This window comes from Gopherus evgoodei, chromosome 11 (assembly GCF_007399415.2).
Source record: "Gopherus evgoodei ecotype Sinaloan lineage chromosome 11, rGopEvg1_v1.p, whole genome shotgun sequence".
Classification (NCBI taxonomy): Eukaryota; Metazoa; Chordata; order Testudines; family Testudinidae; genus Gopherus; species Gopherus evgoodei.
The window spans coordinates 1,271,234-1,294,733 of NC_044332.1; the positions used below are offsets into that span (position 1 = coordinate 1,271,234).

At 47.3% G+C, this 23,500-nt stretch overlaps 1 protein-coding gene across 4 annotated transcripts in view; it reads left to right on the forward strand.

Moving 5' to 3' along the window:
* HDAC4 (histone deacetylase 4) overlaps window positions 1-23,500 on the forward strand; it is a 450,554-nt gene that overhangs the window by 288,869 nt on the left and 138,185 nt on the right. The window lies entirely within an intron of this gene.

Genomic DNA, 23,500 nt, shown 5'->3' on the forward strand with positions numbered 1-23,500 from the left:
TCATCCTCACAAGTGCAAAATTAAAACAGATTTGTCTTCTTCGATCAATAAGTGTTTCATTGAATGAGAAAAATGCATATTTCTTAATACTATTTTAGGGGCTTTTTTGTTGTGTCTATGATATTATGCAAAAAATAATCATCTCTGCCAGTCAAAGCATGAGGATTTACAGTACAGTTACTGGCTCACACCTGTGTGTGGTTGTTTCTCAGCTGTGCTCTTCCCTGTGTTTTGATTGAGGGGCCAGTTATTTCTCAGCTATACATTATTCAAATATCTGTTTTGTTTGGCTGCTTTCATCAACTCCACATCTTATGCCTACAGCCAACATGGAGTGTTGGCTTCTAACCTCAGCAGCGTAAAGCTCTGAGTAAACACACCCTGATGAGCTCCCCTCGATTTCACTAACAGCCATGCTGGGAAGGACTGAGCACACAGTGCTATGACTTTAAATTACCTTTTAAATAGGGAACTTGAAAATTACTGATTTAATTTTAAACATCCCTATTTAAAGCGCTCTTTTTGATTTTTTTGAGGGGAGAGGAAATGGGGGGGAAAACTTATGCTTCAGGATTTCAGCAGGCTATCTGCAGAGGTCGGGAAGGGATTTTTCTTCCCCCATGTCATATATCTTCTTCCAGTGAAGTGTCAGAGTTGGCCACAGCTGGAGATGGGACATTGGACAGGGAGGGCCAGGGCTCTCAGATGGGCATTCTCTCTTTGAGGTGCTTGGCTGGCTGGTTATTTTTCACATGATCAGGGTCTTAACTGATCGCCAGGTGTGGTATCAGGAAGGAATTCTCCCTGACATCAGATTGGCAGTGATCTTGAGGGTGTTTTGCCTTCCTCTGCAGCATGTGGGCTCAGATCATTTGCCAAAAATTAACTGGGTATGTTTCACTCAATCATCTCAAGCTCTGTTGCACCTCGATCCCTCCTGTGGCGCATAATAGTCTAGTTTCCTGTGGGCTGTAAAACTTTGGTCTCAGTTTGGTGGTGATGGCCTGTGATACAGTGGTGGTCAGACTAAATGATCTGGTTGTCCCTTCTGGCTGTAAACCCTGAGTCTAAAAGCAGAGGTGCATTTGAACAAAGGAGTTGTGTACAGAACTCACTTCAGCTTCTTTTGAAAGCTGCCAACCTACATGGCTATTTCTCTCTCTGTATATACCATGCAAATCCATGCTCTCTGATTGGCTAACAACCACCAGCCAAAAATGTGCAGTGATTTCCATAATCATGTTATGATTCTTTTACAGCAACCATGTTGCAAATATGTTAATCTCTGTGCTCTGATTAACTGCCATATTTCAATTGCTGTTCACCTGCAGTGGACTGCCCTAGGATGACCAGATAGCAAGTGTGAAAAATTGGGTTGGAGTGGGAAGCAATAGACACCTATATAAAAATATCGGGACTGTCCCTATAAAATCAGGGCATCTGGTCACCCCAGACTGCCCCCTCCACTAGTGAATTGTTGTGCCCTTTCTGGCATGCATTTATTTATATGGTCTGATCATGATAAGTGAGACATTTGTTTTAAGTATAGTGCCATTACATTATTCCAATACTATTAACTCCTATATATAGTAAGGTAATTGTGCTTCAGTTAGCTTCCCCATTTGGAGCCAAAATAATCTGAAGTGTCAAGATGGGGAATGCTGTCTTAATAGTGTTGAACTACAGCTCTCTTAGGATGAAATGTCCCAAAGTTGCACACATGATTGGTATTGGGTTAGCACAAGTCCAGTAAATCAAGTTGGATCTTTGGTTCACTCCTACAGTTTGCATGTTTTGTTGAAAAATCTAAGTTTGGTCCTCCTGGACATCACACTCATATCCACAGGGCTTCTGGATTCATTTTTCTGGCACAATTAAGGCAAGAGCAGATAGAAAAGAAGACCTAATTTTACCTGATTTGTTTTGCATTATTTATTCTTGCTCCTGTTAGTACTGCATGACCCAGCATAGAGAAGAGAGTGTGAGTGGGTTGTATTCCTTGTACTCAGCAATAGAACTCTTTACTAAGTTCCAATCAGTTACACCCATGCAAACCCAATGAAGGTTAAAGGGGTTACCCAGGTGTGACTGAGAGCTTCATATAACTTGTTAAACTTTTATTACAGAAGATACTACATGAGAAGGAGAATTTTAGCTTGACTTGGAGTCCGGGGTTGAGTTTGCAAGTCTGACAGAAATTAAAAAGAAAATCCTTTATTACGTAAATCAAAGAGAGAGAATAAATATTAAACATCCTATGCTGTTTTTTCAGTCATTTCTCAGAGAAGAACAGCACTTCTTTTAGTATTGGCCCATATGACAAAACTTTAAATAGGAGCAGACCAATCTACTTTGAAATTTAAACGCTACAGGTAAACACTAGGCAGGGCAATTGTACAATAAATCTGTATCTGTTCTGCTGCTGTGGAAGACTTTGACTTAGATGCTATTTGTGTTTCCAAATGCATCCTGTTCCTCCAACATTTATAGCAAGCTTTGGGAAATCCTCTCTGGGTGTCCTGTTTTCTCTTTAGTTAAGCTCTATTTAAAGACTATGTCTGTGAAAATATATGGATATCGGTCCTTCGTGTATTCAATGCACCATTTTCGTGACATATGGAAGATTAAGAAAATGTTTGGGACTAACATACACATGTTTTTTCTTGCAAAAGTTTTGCCTAAAAAGCTAGTTTATAGATGGAGTGTCCAATTATATTCTAACACTTTACTGCATCTAATATAGTCTCCGCCCGCAGTGTTCTTAGTCATGTTTTTCAATCATTTAAATTGTTGTTTTTGTAAAGCCCTACAGCATCAGAATTTTAATGCAAATCATGTATAATAAATTAGTATGACAGCTGTCACTCTATTTGGTACTTATTGTTCTGTACACCATAGAACTTTAGAACAATATTTTTGTCAGCTAGTTCCATTATATTTTTTGCACATTACTCTGACATATAAATAAACTGCTGTCATCCTGTGTAGCTGGAAAAGAGTTTCTAATTTCATAGTTTCAAACAAGTTTTATCACAAAAGAAGCAGAAAGAGGGAAAGGCCAAAGAAAATAAATGTTAGTATAAGGAATACCAGTTTTAACATTACTAGTACTGTGATTATAAAAACGATGGAACACTAACAAACATACAGATTTTCAGAGATAAGTATTAGCAATCACCAGGAGGAGCAGGAGAAACAACCTAATACCCAACTACAAGTGAAAGAATCAGACCCCAAATGGGAGGAATGAACTCTGCTTGCTTTTATAGATGGAAGTAAGGAGGGGAGGGGGGAATGAGACTGCTCAGATTTCTACCTAAATGTGGGAGAATGTTGGTGATCCACTTGGTCTTAGAAGACTCATGGAATGGAGTCAATACTGTGATATTTTTGTCTGTGCTTATTCAGCTTTTCCACTTCCGTTTTGTTCTTTGTGCCCTGATATTCTCAGAATAAAGAGGAAAGCGGTAAATTTTCATTAATTTCTAGAAGCCATGATTAGAGGCCCACAGAGGGGCTGTTACCAAACACAAAGAGGGTGTAGAGAAGCTGGATACTAGGCATAGGTGTGGCAAAATAACAGAACCTCTCTTTGAGTGTAGCCTGTACACGAACACCAAGAACCTTTACTAACTGCAGCCCTTCCAGGAAAAGGACACAAGCCTAGGTTAATTGCCTAGACCCAACCAAGGAGGAAGTAGCTCTAGATAGGGTTTAATTTGGATTTCTCTAATGGAATTAGAAATAGAGTATGTCTTAAGGGCTATGAGTCTTTTAATACCAATTTTAGTCTGCCTCCTCAAATTCAGTTGTATGACTTTTTACTTATGCAGGCAAATTAAATATTAGCATTTTTTTCCTATGCTGTGTGAGCAGGCAGTTCTATGTTTGCAAGAATAAGCAGGTGTCAGAGGGTTAGCCGTGTTAGTCTGTATCCACAAAAACAACGAGGAGTCTGGTGGCACATTAAGGACTAACAGATTTATTTGGACATAAGCTTTCATGGATAAAAACTCACTTCTTCAGATGCATGGAGTGAAAATTACAGATGCAGGCATAAAAATATTGACACATGAAGGAGGAATACCAAGGACTACCAAAAGAAACTACACAATCTGCTCAAGAAACTCCCTGCTATAGCACAGGAACAGATCTACACAGACACACCCCCAGAGCCCTGACCAGGGTTATTCTATCTGCTACTCTACCTCTTTACATCATTATTCCACACGAGGATGGACTACAAGCTGTCAGGAACAGTATCCCTGATGAGGCCACAGCACACCTGCTGGCTGAACTTTGTGACTTTGTCCTAACCCACAACCATTTCAGATTTGGGGACAACTTGTACTTTCAAGTCAGAAGCACTGCTATGGGTACCCACATAGCCCCACAGTACGCCAACATTTTTATGGCTGACTTAGCAAAACGCTTCCTCAGCTCTCGTCCCCTAGTGCCCCTCCTCTGCTTGCGCTACATTGATGACATCTTCATCATATGGACCCATGGGAAGGAGGCCCTTGAGGAATTCCACCTGGATTTCAACAATTTCCACTCCGCCTGGACCAGTCCACACAAGAGATCCACTTCCTGGACACTACAGTGCAAATAAGTCATGGTCATATAAACACCACCATATACTGGAAACCTACTGACTGCTATACTTACCTTCATGCATCCAGCTTCCATCCAAGACGCATCACACAATCCATTGTCTACAGCCAAGCCCTAAGATACAACCAAATTTGCTCCAATCCCTCAAACAGATACAAACACCTACAAGATCTTTATCAAGCATTCTTAAAACTACAATACCCACCTGGGGAAGTGAGGAAACACATTGACAGAGCGAGACAGGTACCCAGAAGTCACCTACTACAGGACAGGTCCAACATGGAAAATAACAGAACACCACTGGCCATCACGTACAGCCCCCAGCTAAAACCTCTCCAGCACATCATCAGCAATCTACAACCTATGCTGGAAAACAATCCCTCACTCTCACAGACCTTGGGAGGCAGGCCAGTCCTCGCTTACAGACAGCCCCCAACCTGAAGCAAATACTCACCAGCAACTACACACCACATCACAGAAACACTAACCCAGGAACCAATCCCTGTAACAAACCCCGTTATCTACTCTGTCCCCATATCTACTCTAGCGACACCATCAGAGGACCCAACCACATGAGCCATACCATCAGGGGCTGTCATAAATATAAAGGGAAGGGTAACAACCTTCCTGTATACAGTACTATAAAATCCGTCCTGGCCAGAGGCACAAAATCCTTTTACCTGTAAAGGGTTAAGAAGCACAGGTATCCTAGCTGGCACCTGGTCAAGAGGACCAATAAGGGTACAAGAGACTTTCTAATTGGGGTGGGGGTGGGCTTTGTTTTGTCTTTTCTGGGTACTTGCTGGAGACAGATCAAGAAAGCAAGCAATCCAACTCAATTAGAATTAGTAAGTAATAGGAAGGGAGTGTGTTAGCTTACTTTTATTTTGGCTTGTGATTTTATCTGTGCTGAGAGAGAGGTGTATTCCTGGTTTTCTTTTTGTAACTTTAAAGTTATGCCCAGAGGGAAATTCTCTTGTGTTTTGAAGCTGTTTGCCCTGTGAGATTATCTTCCATTCTAATTTTACAGAGGTGCTGCTTTTACCATGTTTCTTTCTAATAAAGTTTGGATTTTTTAGTGTCCTAAAAAAGTCCAAAGTTGGTTTGTGCTCATCTTGTTTATTCTCAAGCCTCCCCAGGAAAGGGGGTGTAGGGATTGGGGGGATATTAGGGGGCAGTAGGAACTCCAACTGGTCCTTTCCCTGAGTTTTGTCTAATCACTTGTTGGTGACAGCATTACCTAATCCAAGGTACAAGAGTTTTTAACCTAAACTGGATCCCCAAATTGGAGAGGGAACCCTGACAGGGGCTCATTCACATGCACATCTACTAATGTGATATATGCTATCATGTGCCAGCAATGCCCCTCTGCCATGTACATTGACCAGACCAGACAGTCTCTACGTAAAAGAATAAACGGACACAAATCAGAGATTAGGAATGGTAACATAAAAAAGCCAATAGAGGAACACTTTAATCTCCGTGGACATTCTATAACAGATTTAAAAGTAGCCCTCCTTCAACAAAAAAAACTTCAGAAACAGACTTCAAAGAGAAACTGCGAAGCTACAATCAATTTGCAAATTTAACACCATTAATTTGGGCTTGAATAGGGACTGGGAGTGGCTGGCTCACTACAAAAGCAATTTTCCCTCTCTTGGTATTGACACCTCCTCATCAATGATTGGGAGTGGACCACATCCACCCTGATTGAATTGGCCCTGTCAACACTGGTTCTCCACTTGAAGGTAACTCCCTTCTCTTCATGTGTCAGTATATTTAGGCCTGCATCTGTAATTTTCACTCCATGCATCTGAAGAAGTGGATTTTTTACCCATGAAAGCTTATGCCCAAATAAATCTGTTAGTCTTTAAGGTGCCGCCAGACTCTTCATTATTTTTATACCATACACAGTAGGCATAATGGCATATGTGAGGAAAGAGGTGAGAGGAACGGTTTTGTGCATGAATTTCACCATCTTCTCCATGTTCCTGTATTTTTCCTGGTATAAAACTAGGTTAATTTTGTTCTATTACATTTGGTTCAGTCTACTATGAGCACTTTTGTATGGCTAGATCTTTTGAAGTCAGGATTGTTAAGGAGTAGGAGCAGAGAGAGACATTGAGGAGATATTTCAGTTTTTGTCTCATTTTCCATTAACGATGTCAGTTGTTAACCAAAATCATGATGGGATCCAAGTAGCTGTCAAGTCCATGTAATTCTATCAACAAGTGTTAAATTTAATTTGATGGTTCCTATTAGAACCTTTTCCATTGGTGAGTTCTACCAGTGCATCTTTTAGCCATAAGATTAAGACTGATAGAAAAGAAAAGAACAAATTAGCTTTGAACGCTCTTCTTCCATACTAGTTCTACAATGGCTATTTCAATTCTTTTACATCTCAAAGGATTATGATTTTCATTACGGTTTCAAGATGAAGGTGTCCAAGTTTTGAGGCATGATTCTCACTACTGACATGAAGGTTCATACAAAGTAGCTAAATGCTCTTCCCTAATGTCCCAAAGGGATTTAAGTACCTCAGCCTCCAGATAAATTCAACCCTTCCCAACTGTGTAAAACTAATTTTGAGCATTTCTTGCCACTGATGGCATCATGACCTCATTGAATGGAATGGCATTACTAGCAGCTGGCTGAGTCATATTTTTAGCTAAACATATGACTCAGCCAGCTGCTAGTAACCTTATGGCTAAAAGATGCACTCAGAGGAAGCAGGCCATAAGTTCCTATGTCGTGATGATTTTCATTCTATTCAACATTGGGCAACTGTACCTACCACCCTATTTGAGCTGAAAAATGACAAAGCAGGAGCCATTTGTTAGCAAACAAATATTAGTGTCTTTGAATAATGCTTGAGATACAGTTGCGAAGTACTTAAAAACGTTTCTTCCATTATGAGAGATTCTACCATTTCTAGTAGTAGTCCTCATCTCTCTTATAGACTTTCAGCTAGAACTGGTAGAATATTTCAGAATGGTAGGCAGTTTAAAGGTGCCCACTGTAGGATCCACCTTCAACCAGGTCTGGTGGGAAATAGTTAACCATTGACTTATAATGTCAGCTCTGTGACAAGGTCATTACTGATCATTTTTGGCATGAGTCCTGCCAGTCAACCTGAGAGTAATTTAGACTAAGATTAATAGATTCATAGGTCCCAGTGGCAGAAAGACCACTGTGATCATCTAGTCTGACCTTCTGTATAACACAAGCCATAAACTTCCCCAAAATAATTCCTGTAGCAGATCTTTTAGAAAACCATCCAATCTTGATTTTAAAATTGTCAGTGATGGAGAATCCACCATGACCATTATCTGTGACCGGAAGGTAGGTGGTCAGGTCTAGCAGTTGGGTAGCAGTTAATCTTAGTGGTCAGCTCAGGGATCAGAGCCTGAGACAGTGTCAGGGGTAAGGCATAGGAACAGAGACCTGGAGAAAGGCAGGAAAGTAGGAACTGGCAGTAGATCAGAGTTTGAGATAAAGCAGGGACCAGAACAGGCAGGAATGCAGGGCTCAGGAGTCAAGTAAGCAAGAGCCAGCCACATAGTAGCAGCCAGCCATGGATTCCTCTAGTTGCTTGTTCAACTTCCTGTGTTACTTCCTGGTTTATATCGAGCTCCTCAGCCTATTGGGGGTGCTGGATGTTTCCCCCAATAGGGAGCTTCAAGAGCAGGACCTTCTCTGTAAGCTACCACTTCGCTGGTTCCCTTCTCTAAACTTGGAGGTGTGGTAGATAGGCTGGAGGGTAGGGATAGGATACAGAGGGACCTAGACAAATTAGAGGACTGAGCCAAAAGAAACCTGATGAGGTTCAACAAGGACAAGTGCGGAGTCCTACACTTAGGATGGAAGAATCCCATGCACTGTTACAGACTAGAGACTGAATGACTAGGCAGCAGTTCTGCAGAAAAGGACCTAGGGGTTACAGTGGACAAGAAGCTGGATATGAATCAACAGTGTGCCCTTGTTGCCAAGAAGACTAATGGCATTTTGGGCTGTATAAGTAGAGGCATTGCCAGCAAATCGAGGGATGTGATCATTCCCCTCTATTCAACATTGGTGAGGCCTCATCTGGAGTGGTGTGTCTAGTTTGGGGCCCCACACTACAAGAAGGATGTGGAAAAATTGGAAAGAGTCCAGCGGAAGGCAACAAATATGATTAGGGGGCTGGAGCACATGACTTATGAGGAGAGGCTGAGGGAACTGGGATTGTTTAGTCTGCAGAAGAGAAGAATGAGCGGGGATTTGATAGCTGCTTTCAACTACCTGAAAGGGGGTTCCAAAGAGGATGGCTCTAGACTGTTCTCAGTGGTACCCAATGTCAGAACAAGGAGTAATGGTCTCAAGTTGCAGTGGGGGAGGTTTAGGCTGGATATTAGGAAAAACTTTTTCACTAGGAGGGTGGTGAAGCACTGGAATGGGTTCCCTAGGGAGGTGGTGGAATCTCCTTCCTTAGAGGTTTTTAAGGTCAGGCTTGACAAAAGCCCTGGCTGGGATGATTTAGTTGGGGTTGGTCCTGCTTTGAGCAGGGGGTTGGACTAGATGACCTCCTGAGGTCCCTTCCAACCCTGATATTCTATGATTCTGGTTACTCAGGTGAGCTGCTCGTTCCCGGTCGTGGCTTGAGCACTGCCTGGGGACCCATGGGCCCGGGTTCAAGGCCCACAATCCCTCACACCGTTGGTAAATTGTTCCAATGATGGTTACTCTCTCAATTAAATTTACATTTTTTTCTATTTTGAATTTATCTAGTTTCAACTTCCAACCATTGGATCATGTAATACCTTTCTCTGCGAGACTGAAGAGCCCATTATTAAATATTTGTTCCCCATGTAGCTATTTATAGACTATGATCAAGTCTCCCCTTAATCTTCTCTTTGTTAAGCTAAATAAATTGAACTCCTTGAGTCTATCACTGTAAGGCAGGTTTCTTCTTCGAGTGCTTGCTCATATCCATTCCAATTAGGTGTGTGCGCGCCGCGTGCACGTCCGTCGGAAGATTTTTACCCTAGCAACACTCGGTGGATCGGCTGGGCGCCCCCTAGCGTGGCGCCGCTATGGTACCGAATCTATACCCCTGCCGACCCGTCCGCTCCTCAGTTCCTTCTTACCGCCCATGTCAGTTGTTGAAACAGTGGAGCGCAGCTTAGCTGATCTCCACCTCCCTAGCTTTTCGCTCGTTCTAATACTTATTGTGTATATAGTTTATTCTCTGTAGTTCTAGTTAATAGATTTTTGTAAACGTAGTTAGTGTATATAGTTCAGAGGGTCGGGGATTAGCCCTTTCCCTCTCCCGGTGCCCAGGCCCATGCCTGGCTCACCGGGTTTCAAACCGTGCTCGGCCTGCTGTCGGCCAATGCCCACGGGAGACCCTCACAACTCCTGCCTCAAGTGCTTGGGGGAATCCCACCTTGCAGACAAGTGCCGGATCTGCAAATTGTTCAAGCTGCGGACGAAAAAGGAGTGGGACTTTCGCCTTAAGCAGCTCCTAATGGAGGCAGCACTCACTTCTCCACCTTCGGTACCGGCTGCCAGACAGTCTGTGCCGGGGAGAAGTGCCTCATCGGCACCGCAAAGACAGCTCGGCACCAGCTGTCACCGGCCCAGAAACCGGCCTGGCACCGCTCCCTCTCCCCGCGTGCCAAGAAGCTTAAAGCTCCTGCGGCCCCACTATCTGCATCGCAGTGTGAGCAGCAATCTAAGTCGAGCTGCCCGGCACCACTAACTGCCGCAGCACCGACAATCTCCGCACCGTTGATTCCAGCTGTGCAAGAGCCATCAAGTCCGGTGCATGACAGCTCCCCAGCGCATGCCTCGGTAGAGCTTCCCGTTCCCACTACGCCAGAGACATTTGCTACGGCGAAGGAACTTTTTGCATTAACGGAGCCCGCCCTGCCTCAACCCCCGGCACCACCAGTGCGGGTTATCCAATCGACAGGCAAGCCTGCCATGGTAAGACCACCTTCCATACCAGGGCTCAGGCCTCATCGGCCGCCTTCCTAGCTCGAGTACTCATCCAGGAGATATGTCAAGCAGCTTCGTGGTCTTCAGTACATACCTTCACTTCCCATTATGCCCTGGTGCAATAATCCAGAGAGGACGCAGCCTTCGGCTCTGCGGTTCTACACGCTGCAGTATCTCACTCCGACCCCACCGCCTAGGTAAGGCTTGGGATTCACCTAATTGGAATGGATATGAGCAAGCACTCGAAGAAGAAAAGACGGTTACTCACCTTTGTAACTTGTTCTTCGAGATGTGTTGCTCATATCCATTCCAAAATCCGCCTTCCTTCCCCACTATCGAAGTAGCCGGCAAGAAGGAACTGAGGAGTGGATGGGTCGGCAGGGGTATATATTTGGTGCCCTAGCGGCGCCATGCCAGGGGGCGTCCAGCCGACCCATCGAGTGTTGCTAGGGTAAAAATCTTCCGACAGACGTTCATGCGGCGCACACACACCTAATTGGAATGGATATGAGCAACACATCTCGAAGAACAACAGTTACAAAGGTGAGTAACCGTCTTTTTCTAATCCTTTAGTTGATCTTACAACTCTTATCTGAACCCTCTTCAATTCATCAGAATCTTTCTTGAATTGTGTGCACCACAGCTGGACACAGTATTCCAGCAGCAGTTACATCAGTGCCAAATAGAGAGAAAATAACCTGTCTGCTCCTATTTGAGATTCCCCTATTTATACATCCCAGAATCACATTAGCTCTTTTGGCCACAGCATCGCACTACGCACACATGTTCAGGTCATTATCTACCACAATGCTCAAATCTTTTTTAAAGTCACTGCTTCCCAGTCCCCCATCCTGTAAGTATGGACTACATTCTTTGTTCCTAGATATATACTGTGACAAAGCTCTGTCCTTGTCTCCGTGGGTCCCGCGTTTCCTTACAGATTTCACTAGCCTCAGAGGCTCACTGTGACCCTTTACGTGGCCCTTTTCTCTAGTTCTTCATTTGGAAAAAAATTCTGGAATCTCAATTTATCTTGAAAACCAGGGCATTTACATTTCACTGCTTCTGAAACCCGCAGATACAGTTCTTAGGGTGAGAACTGGTTCCTTCCTGTTCTTTCTAGCTACTTCCCGTGTCTCCCACATCTTTTATTTAAAAACTCTCTCCCCTGGCCTTCCTCAGTTTCTCACTCTGGCTTTGATGCTTGAATTTATTTTTCCTCTCTATTCCATCCTAGCCATCATCTTGGCTTTAGGATTTTTACTGTGAAAATAAATACTTTCTCTTGTTTGCTTTAAAAAATTCTAAAGAACCTGTAGGACAAACGTTAGAGCCCCACATCTCAAAGGTTATTTTAAATGTTAAAATTAAATTTCAAAATTGAGCATATTATCATCCTGTTTTCACCAAACACTGCTGCTTCCTCCATCTCTCCATTTCTTAATTCCCTGTCAATACTGAAAACTCTCCCTTTCTCCTGCCTGTCATACACCTTGAGTCTTTAGTCTTTCCGTGATGTGAATCTGAGTCTCTTTGACTTGGCTGCCTCTGTCAGACCTCTGCTTCTGTCTCTTAGCTCCTCCCCTTCCATCAACTCTATAGTTCTGTTGTCTGTCCTTTGCTCTCCTTAAACTACCCCCTTTTCCCCATAACAAATTCTGGCTGTTGTCACTGGGTGTCTTTCCCCTTTAAATGAAGCAGGTCCAGCTCCCTTGTGCCATTACAAGTGCTCCCAGCTTGGGCAGTTAAGAGGGCAGTGCATTACCTGGGACTGTAAAGGATCAGGGAGTACCAAAGAGGGAGGAGGTCGCTGAAGGCAGCAGATGGGGTTGCCTGCTGATTTACAAGCCTGAGAGCCAAGCCTGAGAGCTGGAGAGGGATGAAAGCAAGGGAGCAGTGGAGGGGCTAACCCACTGATGTCTCCGTGCTTGTAGGAGGTTGCTGAAGGAAGGCTTATGACAGGAGAGTAACAAGTTTGCCAGCTGACATTCCCAAGCCAGACTGAGGCTCAGAAAGGGCTGAAGGCAGAACAGCAGAGTGGCTATGATCTGCTGATATGTCCATTTGGGAGAGCTGGAAGGCTGAGGGCCATGGAAGCAGTGGAAAGGCATGACTGCTGGCCTGTCTGAGAGGAGAAATGAACTGAACAGGGAGAGTGATGGGTGCTTCTCTGCAGAGGAGTAACTCACAGCAGAAAGGCTGCAGGGTTTCCCCCTGGGGAAAGCAGAGTTGCACTCCATCTGGTAGGGCTGGAATGACCATCTTGGCAGAAGAACAGAAGAGGACCAAAGAAGAGCCCTGGTACGATGAAGATGTTGGAGTGTGACACGTTATGTCGGTGAACTAGATGTTATGGGCTTTTAAGGACTAAATGTGCTGGGTATGTCAAATGGACTATGTTTGGGGGACCCCCCCAGATTTTTTATGTTTTTTTATGTAATAAACTATCCCCAAGCTGGAGTATTATAAAGGCAAGAGAACCTGTCATGGAGTCCTTAGGTCCCCAAGAGATGAAGTGGGACAGGGGTGTTGGGGACTAAATTGTACTGTCCCCTTACCGTCACTTGCTGCATTACTACTCTCACTCGCTAAGTGACCTCTGGAAGGCCCATTACTGTGCTGATGTCCAGTTAACTCTGATGCTGTATCTTAGTGTGCTCTGCTGCCCAGGATTTCACCAATTATTCTAAAGCCAGAACTGGCACCATTTGTTGTGCCAGTTTCCCTTCACTTGGCAATTCTTCCAACTCTAGTCCCATACACCTCAGCCTTCGAGAGAATAAGGGACCCTGACTGTGTCTGCCCCCCTCTAACTGATGATCCCTTGAATTAATCCTTCTCCACTGCTCCCTATTGTCCTCAGTTTTCTCATGGCTTCTTGTTCCTTTCTGCAGCCTTCAAGTAATCTTATCTCTGGTCCTAAAGTTCTCCACTTTATCACCCTATGCCTTGAGAATGCCGTCCCATCCCACTACCTTGTTTTCTGCCAACTCTTTGCTTGGTCACTTTCATCTGCCACCTGACCTTTCTGCTCTGACACTGTCCTCATGTACGAAGGACTCCTGTAGTAGCTCTTTCCATGCTCATCTCTACCACGTCACTGTCTTCATCAAGATGATTCACCTCCTTTTTCTCCCTGCGTTTCCGTGTCTCCAGACCATGTTTTAAGGTGTTCTGGATAAGACTGCTGTTGGGTAGGTAAGAACCCTGAAGAGCACAGAATAAAGTGCAAATGATTACAGTGGAGTTGCATCATAGGTGCATTTAACTTATGTGATTTTAACTATACATGCTTGGCAAAACAAAGCAAAGAAAAATTACAATTTAAATACTGTACCTGTAGTGTGGGTGATTCTGCCTGTCATTCCACTCAATGAGCATTTGACTATATGTGATTTTTGCCTTACGCACTGACTTCAGAACCTAACACCTGTGTAAGATGTGACTCCCCTATAATTTGTTTCATTCAGCTATGGGAGTAGTCCTTAAAACAGGGAATAGCAGTTGCCAGGATTGGGCTGTTAAGGAATGGGAATTCTAATATATGGAGATATACCTCTCTCATAGAGCTGGAAGGGACTCTGAAAGGTCATCAAGTCCAGCCCCCTGCTTTCACTAGCAGGACCAAGTACTGATTTTGCCCCAGATCCCTAAGTGGCCCCCTCAAGGATTGAACTCACAACCCTGGGTTTAGCAGGCCAATGCTCAAACCACTGAGCTATCCCTCCCCTCCCCAGCACCACCAAGCCAATTCTTCTTTTTTTTTAAACTAACAAACTAAATCTGCAAAAGCATGGTTTCTGATTTATAATAAGAGTTATTTTAGATGAGTAATTGATACTGCACTAGCACTTCATCCTCCAAAGTACAGATATTGGTCCTCTTTGTACATCAGTATTGATATTCCTTTTTGGCAACACAGTACAATGTATACAAGTACCGTTGAATTTTTTCTTTGGTTTTCTGGTGCACTGATACTCTATTTAAAAAACCCTGCAAGTGAGCTTTCAGATTTTGGGGCCTGTAAAAATGCTGCCTTAATTGTATTTGTAACTTAAAACTGCCATGTCATACCTTCCAACTTTTATTAAATTTGATTAAATTTTCTTAGTTGAAATACGAAGTCCATCACAGTGCAGTTCTGATTACAAGAACTGGAATCCAACATAAGTGTGACATAAGAGGCTAAAAGAACACAGCTTGACTCTTTAATTCCAGGTTAAACATTCAGTGCTGGCAGTTTGACTTGTACACTGACAAAGTTTAATATGGAGTCATTCAGAGAATACATATGTAACCACAGTAGGTTATTTTTAGTGTCATTTTTCTGTCTTCAATGACTTCAGCTGCATCATGACATCTTGGGCAATAGATTCTTTTATATTCTTTTGTGCACTTCACATACTTCATTTGATGATGTTACTTTAAAATTAAGACATAAGCATAGCCTTTTCCTCCTTTTTAAACAAACAAGGTCAAATCCCCATATAAACTGATATTGCCTCAGAAAAAACACATACTGTGGGCATGAATCATTTCTGAAGAAGAATTTCTGGAAAACTCAGTTTGTGAAACAGTAAATACTAACAGCATGTCATTCGTGTATCCCGTCTCTCAAAGTTCTGTTCTAATGTATTTTGTAGGGCCAGATTGATCTGTTGCTGTTTCTTGGCCATTGGTTTCTGCATGAAATTGTTCTGCTTCAGACTCCTTGGAGATGCAGTTTATAATTATTTCTGCCCTGTTCTCAATCTGGTTGCAAGATTGTACTCTAAAATGTATCTCAAATACTGTCTCTCGTTTTAACTGAAAAGTTAGTAGTTTAGTGCTCTCATGACTTTTTTCTTCCATTGTGTAATATACCTTGTCTAAGAATTTAATAGCAACTTCTTTTTTCCATTCATTGAGATTTGTTTATGAAGGTCTGAGTGTACAAGTCCTGTTTGCAGCTGTTGAGAAAATAGTGGTGATGTTTTCCTAAAGCGAGGATGACTCTTTCAAATGTAATATAGCTGCTGAGGTGCCATGCAGTGAGCTAAAACAATTGCTGCCTATTGTAGTGAAGTCACAGGCCACGTCCAGACTAGGGTATTAAAATCGATTTTAGATACGCAACTTCAACTACGTGAATAACGTAACTGAAGTCGAATTTCTAAAATCAAGGTACTCACCCATCCAGACGGCGCGGCATCGATGTCCGCTGCTCTCCATGTCGATTCCGGAACTCCGTTCGGGTTGATGGAGTTCCGGAATCGATGTAAGCGCGCTCGGGGATTGATACATCGCGTCCAGACTAGATGCGATATATCGATCCCCGAGCAATCGATTTTAACCCGCCGATGCCGCGGGTTAGTCTGGACGTGGGCTCAGAATATCCACTGACAGCTAATCTTTTATTGTTTTTGCTAGGCCTAAGGTGTGGTGGTCTTTTGTAACCTCTCCAACACCCATTGCAGTTTGTCAGAAACTCTTATATTTGTTGAAGTTTTGTTTAATATGGTTCTTCAGATTTACATGATTAGCGATATAGGTTCCCAGTTACTACTATTCCTGTATTCTGATTCTTTTGCTTTTGCTTTTCATGTTGTCCCTTGACTTTTGAGAAGTTTGAATACTATGAAATGTCCTGCTTTGTCCTGAAATGCACACACCGAGACTTAAGAGACTGAGGAAGAGAAATGGTGTTAGGGTCTTTTTAGACAAAACAGAACAGTATATTTTTTTTCTTGTGGATTGTCCATTCTGCAAAGGTCAACCAACCTTTGTTAGGCACTGTGTATCCTGAACTTCCATTGACTTCTATGGGAACTGAGAATGGTTAGCGTCTCACCAGACTGAACTCCTACAGTAACTACAGTTCTTCTTCGAGTGATTGCTCCATTCCAGTTAGGTGTACGCGCCGCGCGTGCACATTCGTCGGAAAACTTTTACCCTAGCAACTCAGTGGGCCGGCAGGTCGCCCCCTAGAGTGGCGCCACCATGGCGCTCGATATATACCTCTGCCGGCCCACCCGCTCCTCAGTTCCTTCTTACCGCCCGTGTCGGTCGTTGGAACAGTGGAGCGCGGCTTAGCTGACCTCCACTTCCCTAGCTACTCGTATTTCTCGTATATAGTTACGCAGTTATTACCCTTTTATTTATATATTTGTATAGTTATACGTTTTTTTCTTTGCTAACATGGTTAGTTTAGTTAGCGGGCTTCAGGAAGTAGCCCCTGCCATGAACCCGGTCCCGGAGCCCATGCGGGGCTCACCGGGTTTTAGAATGGGCTCGGCCTGCCAGAAGCCGCGGCCGAAGGGAGATCCACACGACTCCTGTTTCAAGTGCCTCAGGGAATCACGCTTGACAGCTAAGTTTCCCATTTGCAAGGCTTTTAAGCCGAGAACAAAACGGTGTGGGACTTTCACTTACCCCTCCACCTGGGGCGCCGAGCGATGATCAAGTGGCGGGAAGAAGCGCCTCCTCGGCACCGGACCCCGCCGATACTACCAAGGCCTTTCGGCACCGGCCGTCGCCGGCACCGATATCGGCTCGGCACCGCTCTCTTTTTCCGAGGTCGAGAGAGCCTACGATTCCTGCTGGTGCCTGATGGCTCCCCGGCACGCGCCGTGGTCCAGACCCCTGCTTCTGCTGCTTCCGTGCCACCTGCATCGCAGCCAGGGAGCTCGTCTAAGTGGGATTACCCGGCACCGACACCTGCAGAGGCACCGATGACATCGGCACCGTCGTTTCCAGTCCCCCAGGGCCACGGAATCCGGTGCCTGGCAGCTCCCCGGCACGCGCCGTGGTAGAGCTTACTGCTCCGGCTGCTTCCGTGCCAACGGCATCGCAGCCAGAGAGCTCATCTAAGACGGATCGCCCGGCACCGACGACGTCGGCACCGTCGATCCCGGTCCCACGAGGGCCGTAGAATCCGGTGCCTGACGGCTCCCCGGCACGCGCCGTGGTTGAGCTCCTGCTCCTGCTGCTTCTGTGCCAGCGGCACTGCAGCCAGAGAGCTCGTCTAAGTCGGATCGCCCGGCACCGACACCTGCTGAGGCATCGACGACGTCGGCACCGTCGATCCCGGTCCCACAAGGGCCGTAGAATCCGGTGCCTGACGGCTCCCCGGCACGCGCCGTGGTTGAGCTACTGCTCCTGCTGCTTCCGTGCCAGCGGCACCGCAGCCAGAGAGCTCGTCTAAGTCAGATCGCCCGGCACCGACGCCTGCTGCGGCACCGATGACGTCGGCACCGTCGATCCCGGTCCCACGAGGGCCGTTAGGATCCGGTGCCTGACAGCTCCCCGGCACGCGCCGTGGTTGAGCTACTGCTCATGCTGCTTCCGTGCCAACGGCACCGCAGCCAGAGGGCTCCTCTAAGTCGGATTGCCCGGAACCGACGCCTGCTGCGGCCCCGATGACGTCGGCACCGTCGATCCCGGTCCCACGAGGGCTGTTAGGATCCGGTGCCTGAGGGCTCCCCGGCACGCGCCGTGGTTGAGCTACTGCTCCTGCTGCTTCCGTGCCAACGGCACCGCAGCCAGAGGGCTAGTCTCAGTCGGATTGCCTGGCACCGACGCCTCTGAGGCACCGACACCGTCGGCACCGTCGATTCCGGTCCCACAAGGGCTATCGAATCCGGTGCCTGACGGCTCCCCGGCACGCGCCGTGGTTGAGCTTATTGCTTATGCTGCTTCCGTGCCGACGGCACCGCAGCCAGCCAGCTTATCTAACTCGGATCGCCCGGCACCGACACCTACCGAAGCTCTGACGACCTCGGTACCGTCAATCCCGGTCCCACAAGGGCTGTCGAATCTGATGCCTGACAGCTCCCCACTATGCACTGTGGGTGAGCCTGCTGTTCCCTCCACGCCGGAGACGTTACCAACGGCGAGGGATTTCATTGCCATGACAGAGTCGATGCTGCCTGATACAGTCTCTTCAGGTGACCGTCCTCTGTCAGCACAGCAGAGCGGCACCGTTCATGATCCCGGTCCCGCAGGCACTCCAGGTTCTGTCGACACGCCCGGCGCCATCGGCAGTCCCGATGCTGTTTTCCTCATCGGTACTGGTCGCACTCGCTGCACCGCTCGGTATCCCGTTCGCCGACCCGCTGTCGGCACCGTTCCGACTCCCGGCACCGCGGCGGGTACCTTGACTCCTGTAGTCTCTCCCCGAGCCTCGAGATCTCGGTTGACCTCCCGGCACCGTTCTGGTTGCGGGTCTGGATCTTGTTCCAGGTACCGGTACGCCTCCTGGTGCCGGTCCCCGGTGCCGAGTTGGGCAAGGTCCGAATGAGTCAGAGACTCTGCCTGTGCCTTCTTTAGTACCTCCATGGCAGTCCGGACACGCATCTGTGTCATTCCATATGCGCAGATTCTATGCTCAGGACCATGATTCTGATATGATGGCCAGCGGGTGCCCGCCCCGAAGCCGAAAGAGGCTTGGCGAATGGACCTGCTTGGCCGCCAGGGTACTCTGCAGAGGCCCTGCAGTTCTGGGTGGCAAAGCAACAAGCCTTGCTTAGCTGCAATAATTATAGCACCGGGGTGAAGGAGTTTCTCCCTCAAACCTCCCGCCAGGAGTCCGCTGCCGTCTTGGAGGACGGGGGAAAGAACGTTCCCGGAGCGTCCCTCCAGGCCTCGTTGGACGCAGCAGACTCTGCGGCCAGGACTCTGGCCTTGGGCGCCGCCATGAGGTGCATGGCTTCAGGTTTCAAACCTCCGGCCGGAGCTGCAGTTTGCCATTCAGGATTTACCCTTTGTTGGTAAAGGCCTCGTCATGGCAGGGACAGCCCCAGGCTGCGAAGCCTGATGGTCAATGGGCTCCTAATGCGTTCTCTCAGCATGCATATGCCGGCGACCAAACGCAGGCCTTTCTGGCCCCAGCCGCCATACTCTGTGCCTAGCCAGAGGCAGAACTTTGGCAAACGGCAAGGCCAAGGTGGTCGCAGACGAACGTCAGGCCCCCTAAAGAGCCAAGGTCAAGGTCCCTCGTAATTACCACTGGGACCGAAGACGAACCTTCCAAGGTGCGCCTGGGGACAGTGCACCACCTTTAATTTGCTCCAGCCCTGTCCCCCTTCAGCGGACGAAAGGGGCAAGGGGTTTTATTCCCGTTATGCCCTAGTCCCCCACTCGGGCGCAGGTCTCAGACCTTCCTGGTCCTGCACGGACTCAACCGGTTTAGAATAAGGTTGAAGTTCTGCATGGTATCCCTGGGAACCATTATTCCATCCTTACCTCCTGGGGGCTACTATGCCGCCCTGGATATGAGGGACGCCATTTTCCCTCCGCACAGGAGGTACCTCCGCTTTATAGCCAACTGTCAATCTCCTGGCTTACGGCCATAGTCGTCGCCTACCATCGATGATGTCGGATATGCGTTTTTCCGTATCAGGTCGATTCGCTTATCCGAGGAGACTCTGAGACACAAACCGCTCAGCGCGTGGGCATTGTCACGGTCTTATTCACAGGCCAAGACCTGATGATTCCTATAGAGCAATCCACTCTGGTTCCCACGCAGAGGTTGGACTTCCTAGGGGCTATCCTGGTCTCCTACCTAGCTGGAGCCTGCTTATCACAACTGCGGTTTTAGGCGATGGCAACAATCATCTGAGGTCGAAGGGCTTTCCCAACGACCTCGGCTTGTTCTTGTCTCAGTCTCCTGGGTCCATGGTTGCCCGCAAGTTTGTAACCAAACACGCCAAGCTCCGCCTCCGTCCTCTCCAAGTCCGGCCCACCTCGGCGTACCGCCCGGACAGGGAGCCAATGGTCATGGTGGTCACCGTTCCCTCGAACACCTTAGGCTCCCTAGAGTGGTGGCTAACTCCCTCCCTGATGTGGACAGGGATGCGGTTTCATCCGCCCCAGCCCTCACTGCCCCGGACGACAGACGCGTCATCTCTCTGCTCGAGTGCTCATGGTCACCCCCGAGCTTAAGGCCTTTAGTCTTCTCGGGAGCTGGCATTCCACATCAATGCCCCAAAAAGGAGAGTAGTCCGCCTGGCGTGCCAGGCGTTCCAGCGGCAGCTGTGAGGCCGTTGTATCTCGGTGTTTACAGCCAACACAACGGCCATGTGCTTCATGAGTATCCGGGGAGGGACATAGTTCCCCCCCCCTTTTTTTTGTCAGGAGGCCATCCATTTCCGGGTCTTTTGCATGGCCCATTCGATGGAGCTGGCGACGTCCTTTCTCCCAGGCGTTCGGAACGTCTTAACGCTTTGACTCAGCAGGTCTTTCCGGTCTTACGAGTGATCACTCTGCCCCATGTGAGGCGTTCTGCTCTCCAGAAGTTGAGATGTTTCCTCACACAGACCTGTTCGCTCACTGCAAGAGCAGGAAATGCCAGATGTTCTGCCCCTTCCGAGGTCTCTCCTCGGGATCGATCTTGGACGCATTCCTGATGCCGTGGAAAGGCCAATTGCATTATGCCTTCCCACTGTTCCCACTGGTTCGCTAGGTCCCGCTCAAACTCCGCAGGGGCAGAGCGTGCATCATCATGATCGCTCCAGAGTGGCCCAGGCAGCACTGATATACCACGTTGCTCGGCCTGTCAGTAACAGACCTCATCACTCAGGGCAACAACAGGCTTTGTCACTCGGACCTGCAACCTGTTCACCTCATGGTGTGGCTCCTGCATACCTGAGTCGGGGTGACAGGCAGCCTTCCACCTGGTCAACGGACCCGGCCAGGTGGAAGTGTTTCTTCTACAGCTGCAATACGCTCGATCTTGCTCCTGCTGAGGTCTCGATCCCCTCTATTCGGCCTGCCTCTGACCTTCAGCGGCAGGGCCTGACGGTATCATTGCTGAGGATACACTTAGCAGCCATCTCTACCTTCCAGCAGGCTAAGGTGGCCGTTCCGTGTTCTCATGCTCTATGGGTTCGAGGTCCCTCAAGGGCTTGGAGCGCTTGCACCCTCGGGTGCACCGCCCAGCCCCATCCTGGGACCTCAACCTAGTTTTAACCAGACTTATGTCTCCCCCAGTCGAGCCGTTCACGACTGGCCCTCTGCTATACCTGTCTTGCACGACAATTTTCCTCGTAGCTGTTACATCGGCCAGACGGGTCTCCGAGCTCAGAGCTCTTACGGTGGTTCCGCCGTACACTAGGTTTCACAAAGACAAGGTGCAGTTATGACCGCACCCGGCTTTCCTTCCTAAGGGGTTTCAGCCTCTCATGTTACCCACAGCTCAACGCAATGGGCACAACCATTGCACTCCTTGGACATCTGTGGAGTGCTCGCATTTATATTGTGCTGACAGAACCTTTCCCTAAGGAGCCCCGGCTCTGCCGCGGTAGCAGGCCAAAGGAAGGGCTTGCTTGTTTTCCTCTCAGAGGATCTCATCTTGGGTGATGGCGGACATCCCCACGTGTTATGATTTGGCTCATATTTCACCAAGCCACATCACCATGCATTCTACCAGGGCTCAGGCTTCATCTGCCGCCTTGCTGGCTCGTGTTCCTACCCACGAGATCTGTCGCGAAGCTCCATTGGTCCTCGGTCCATACCTTTGCTTCGCAGTATGCCCTGGTTCAACAGTCGAGAGGCGCTGTAGCCTCTGACTCAGCAGTTTTCATTCTGCCACATTTCACTCCAACCCCACCGCCTTTGTAAGGCTTGGGATTCACCTACCTGGAATGGATATGAGCAATCACTCGAAGAAGAAAAGACGGTTACTCACCTTTGTAACTGTTGTTCTTCGAGATGTGTTGCTCATATCCATTCCACACCCGCCCTCCTTCCCCACTGTCGGAGTAGCCGGCAAGAAGGAGCTGAGGAGCGGGTGGGCCGGCAGAAGTATATATCGAGCGCCATGGTGGCGCCACTCTAGGGGGCGACCTGCCGGCCCACTGAGTTGCTAGGGTAAAAGTTTTCCGACGAATGTGCACGCGCGGCGCGTACACCTAACTGGAATGGATATGAGCAACACATCTCGAAGAACAACAGTTACAAAGGTGAGTAACCGTCTTTTTCATGGGCCCAATGCTGCAAGATGCTAAATGCATTTAATTTTTGCTGAAATTCAGCAGTTCTGGAGGGACTCAGCACCTCATTAGGAGCAAGCCAGCTGATAAAAAAATAAGTCCTTGAAATCTGTTACCTGTAAAAATTGTTTTTGTCTCGGTATCTGTATTTGAGCCTTTCCCAAAAGTGAGCAAATCAATGTAGTCTCAGGGTTTCTTCCAGTTATTCATCAGAGGTGTCCCCTCCAACATCATTAGTATAAAGATGGTTATAAAAACAAAATAAAGAAATGAGCACTTGTCCACTCTTTGCAGTAAAGACTGACTGAAGAGCCTGACTCCTAACAGGAAAGATATACTTAGACCAGCTTCCCATCAGTCCAAAGCTAGGACTGTGAAAATTGCTGCCATTACAAACTATAATTTATAGTCTGTACAAGTTGATAGAGTTGCCAGGTTTCAGGTTTTCGAATATCTGGTCAAAAGGGGACCTGTGCAGTGTATGGTCAACCCTGCTGACTGGATACCAAAAGTCAAGTTACCGCAGTAACCATGATCAACCACTGGAAGGGAGGGAAGAGCAGCTGCTGCTGGAGGAGGAGCGGGGCCAGCAGCACATCCTCCCACCCCTGCTCCGCAGGCGGCAGATGAGTCCCGGGGAAGGGAGGAGTAAGCGACAGAGAGGCCTGTAGTGTTCGGTTTTGAAAAATTGAAAAGTTGGCATCCCTATGTACAACTCTTTTGGCTCTCAGAGAGAGACTGGCTAGGAACTACCAAGAACCATCCTTACCCTTGACCACTGAGGGCCGAGAGAGAAATGCCAGCCCAGTCTGGCTAATGGAACTCCAACTCAAGATGCTAAAGTCAGAATACACAGAATGGGCTTTCTTGTGTAAACCCTATACCAATTCATTCCTTTCCATCAGCCTCAGGTGCCTCTTCTCTGTCATACATTACAG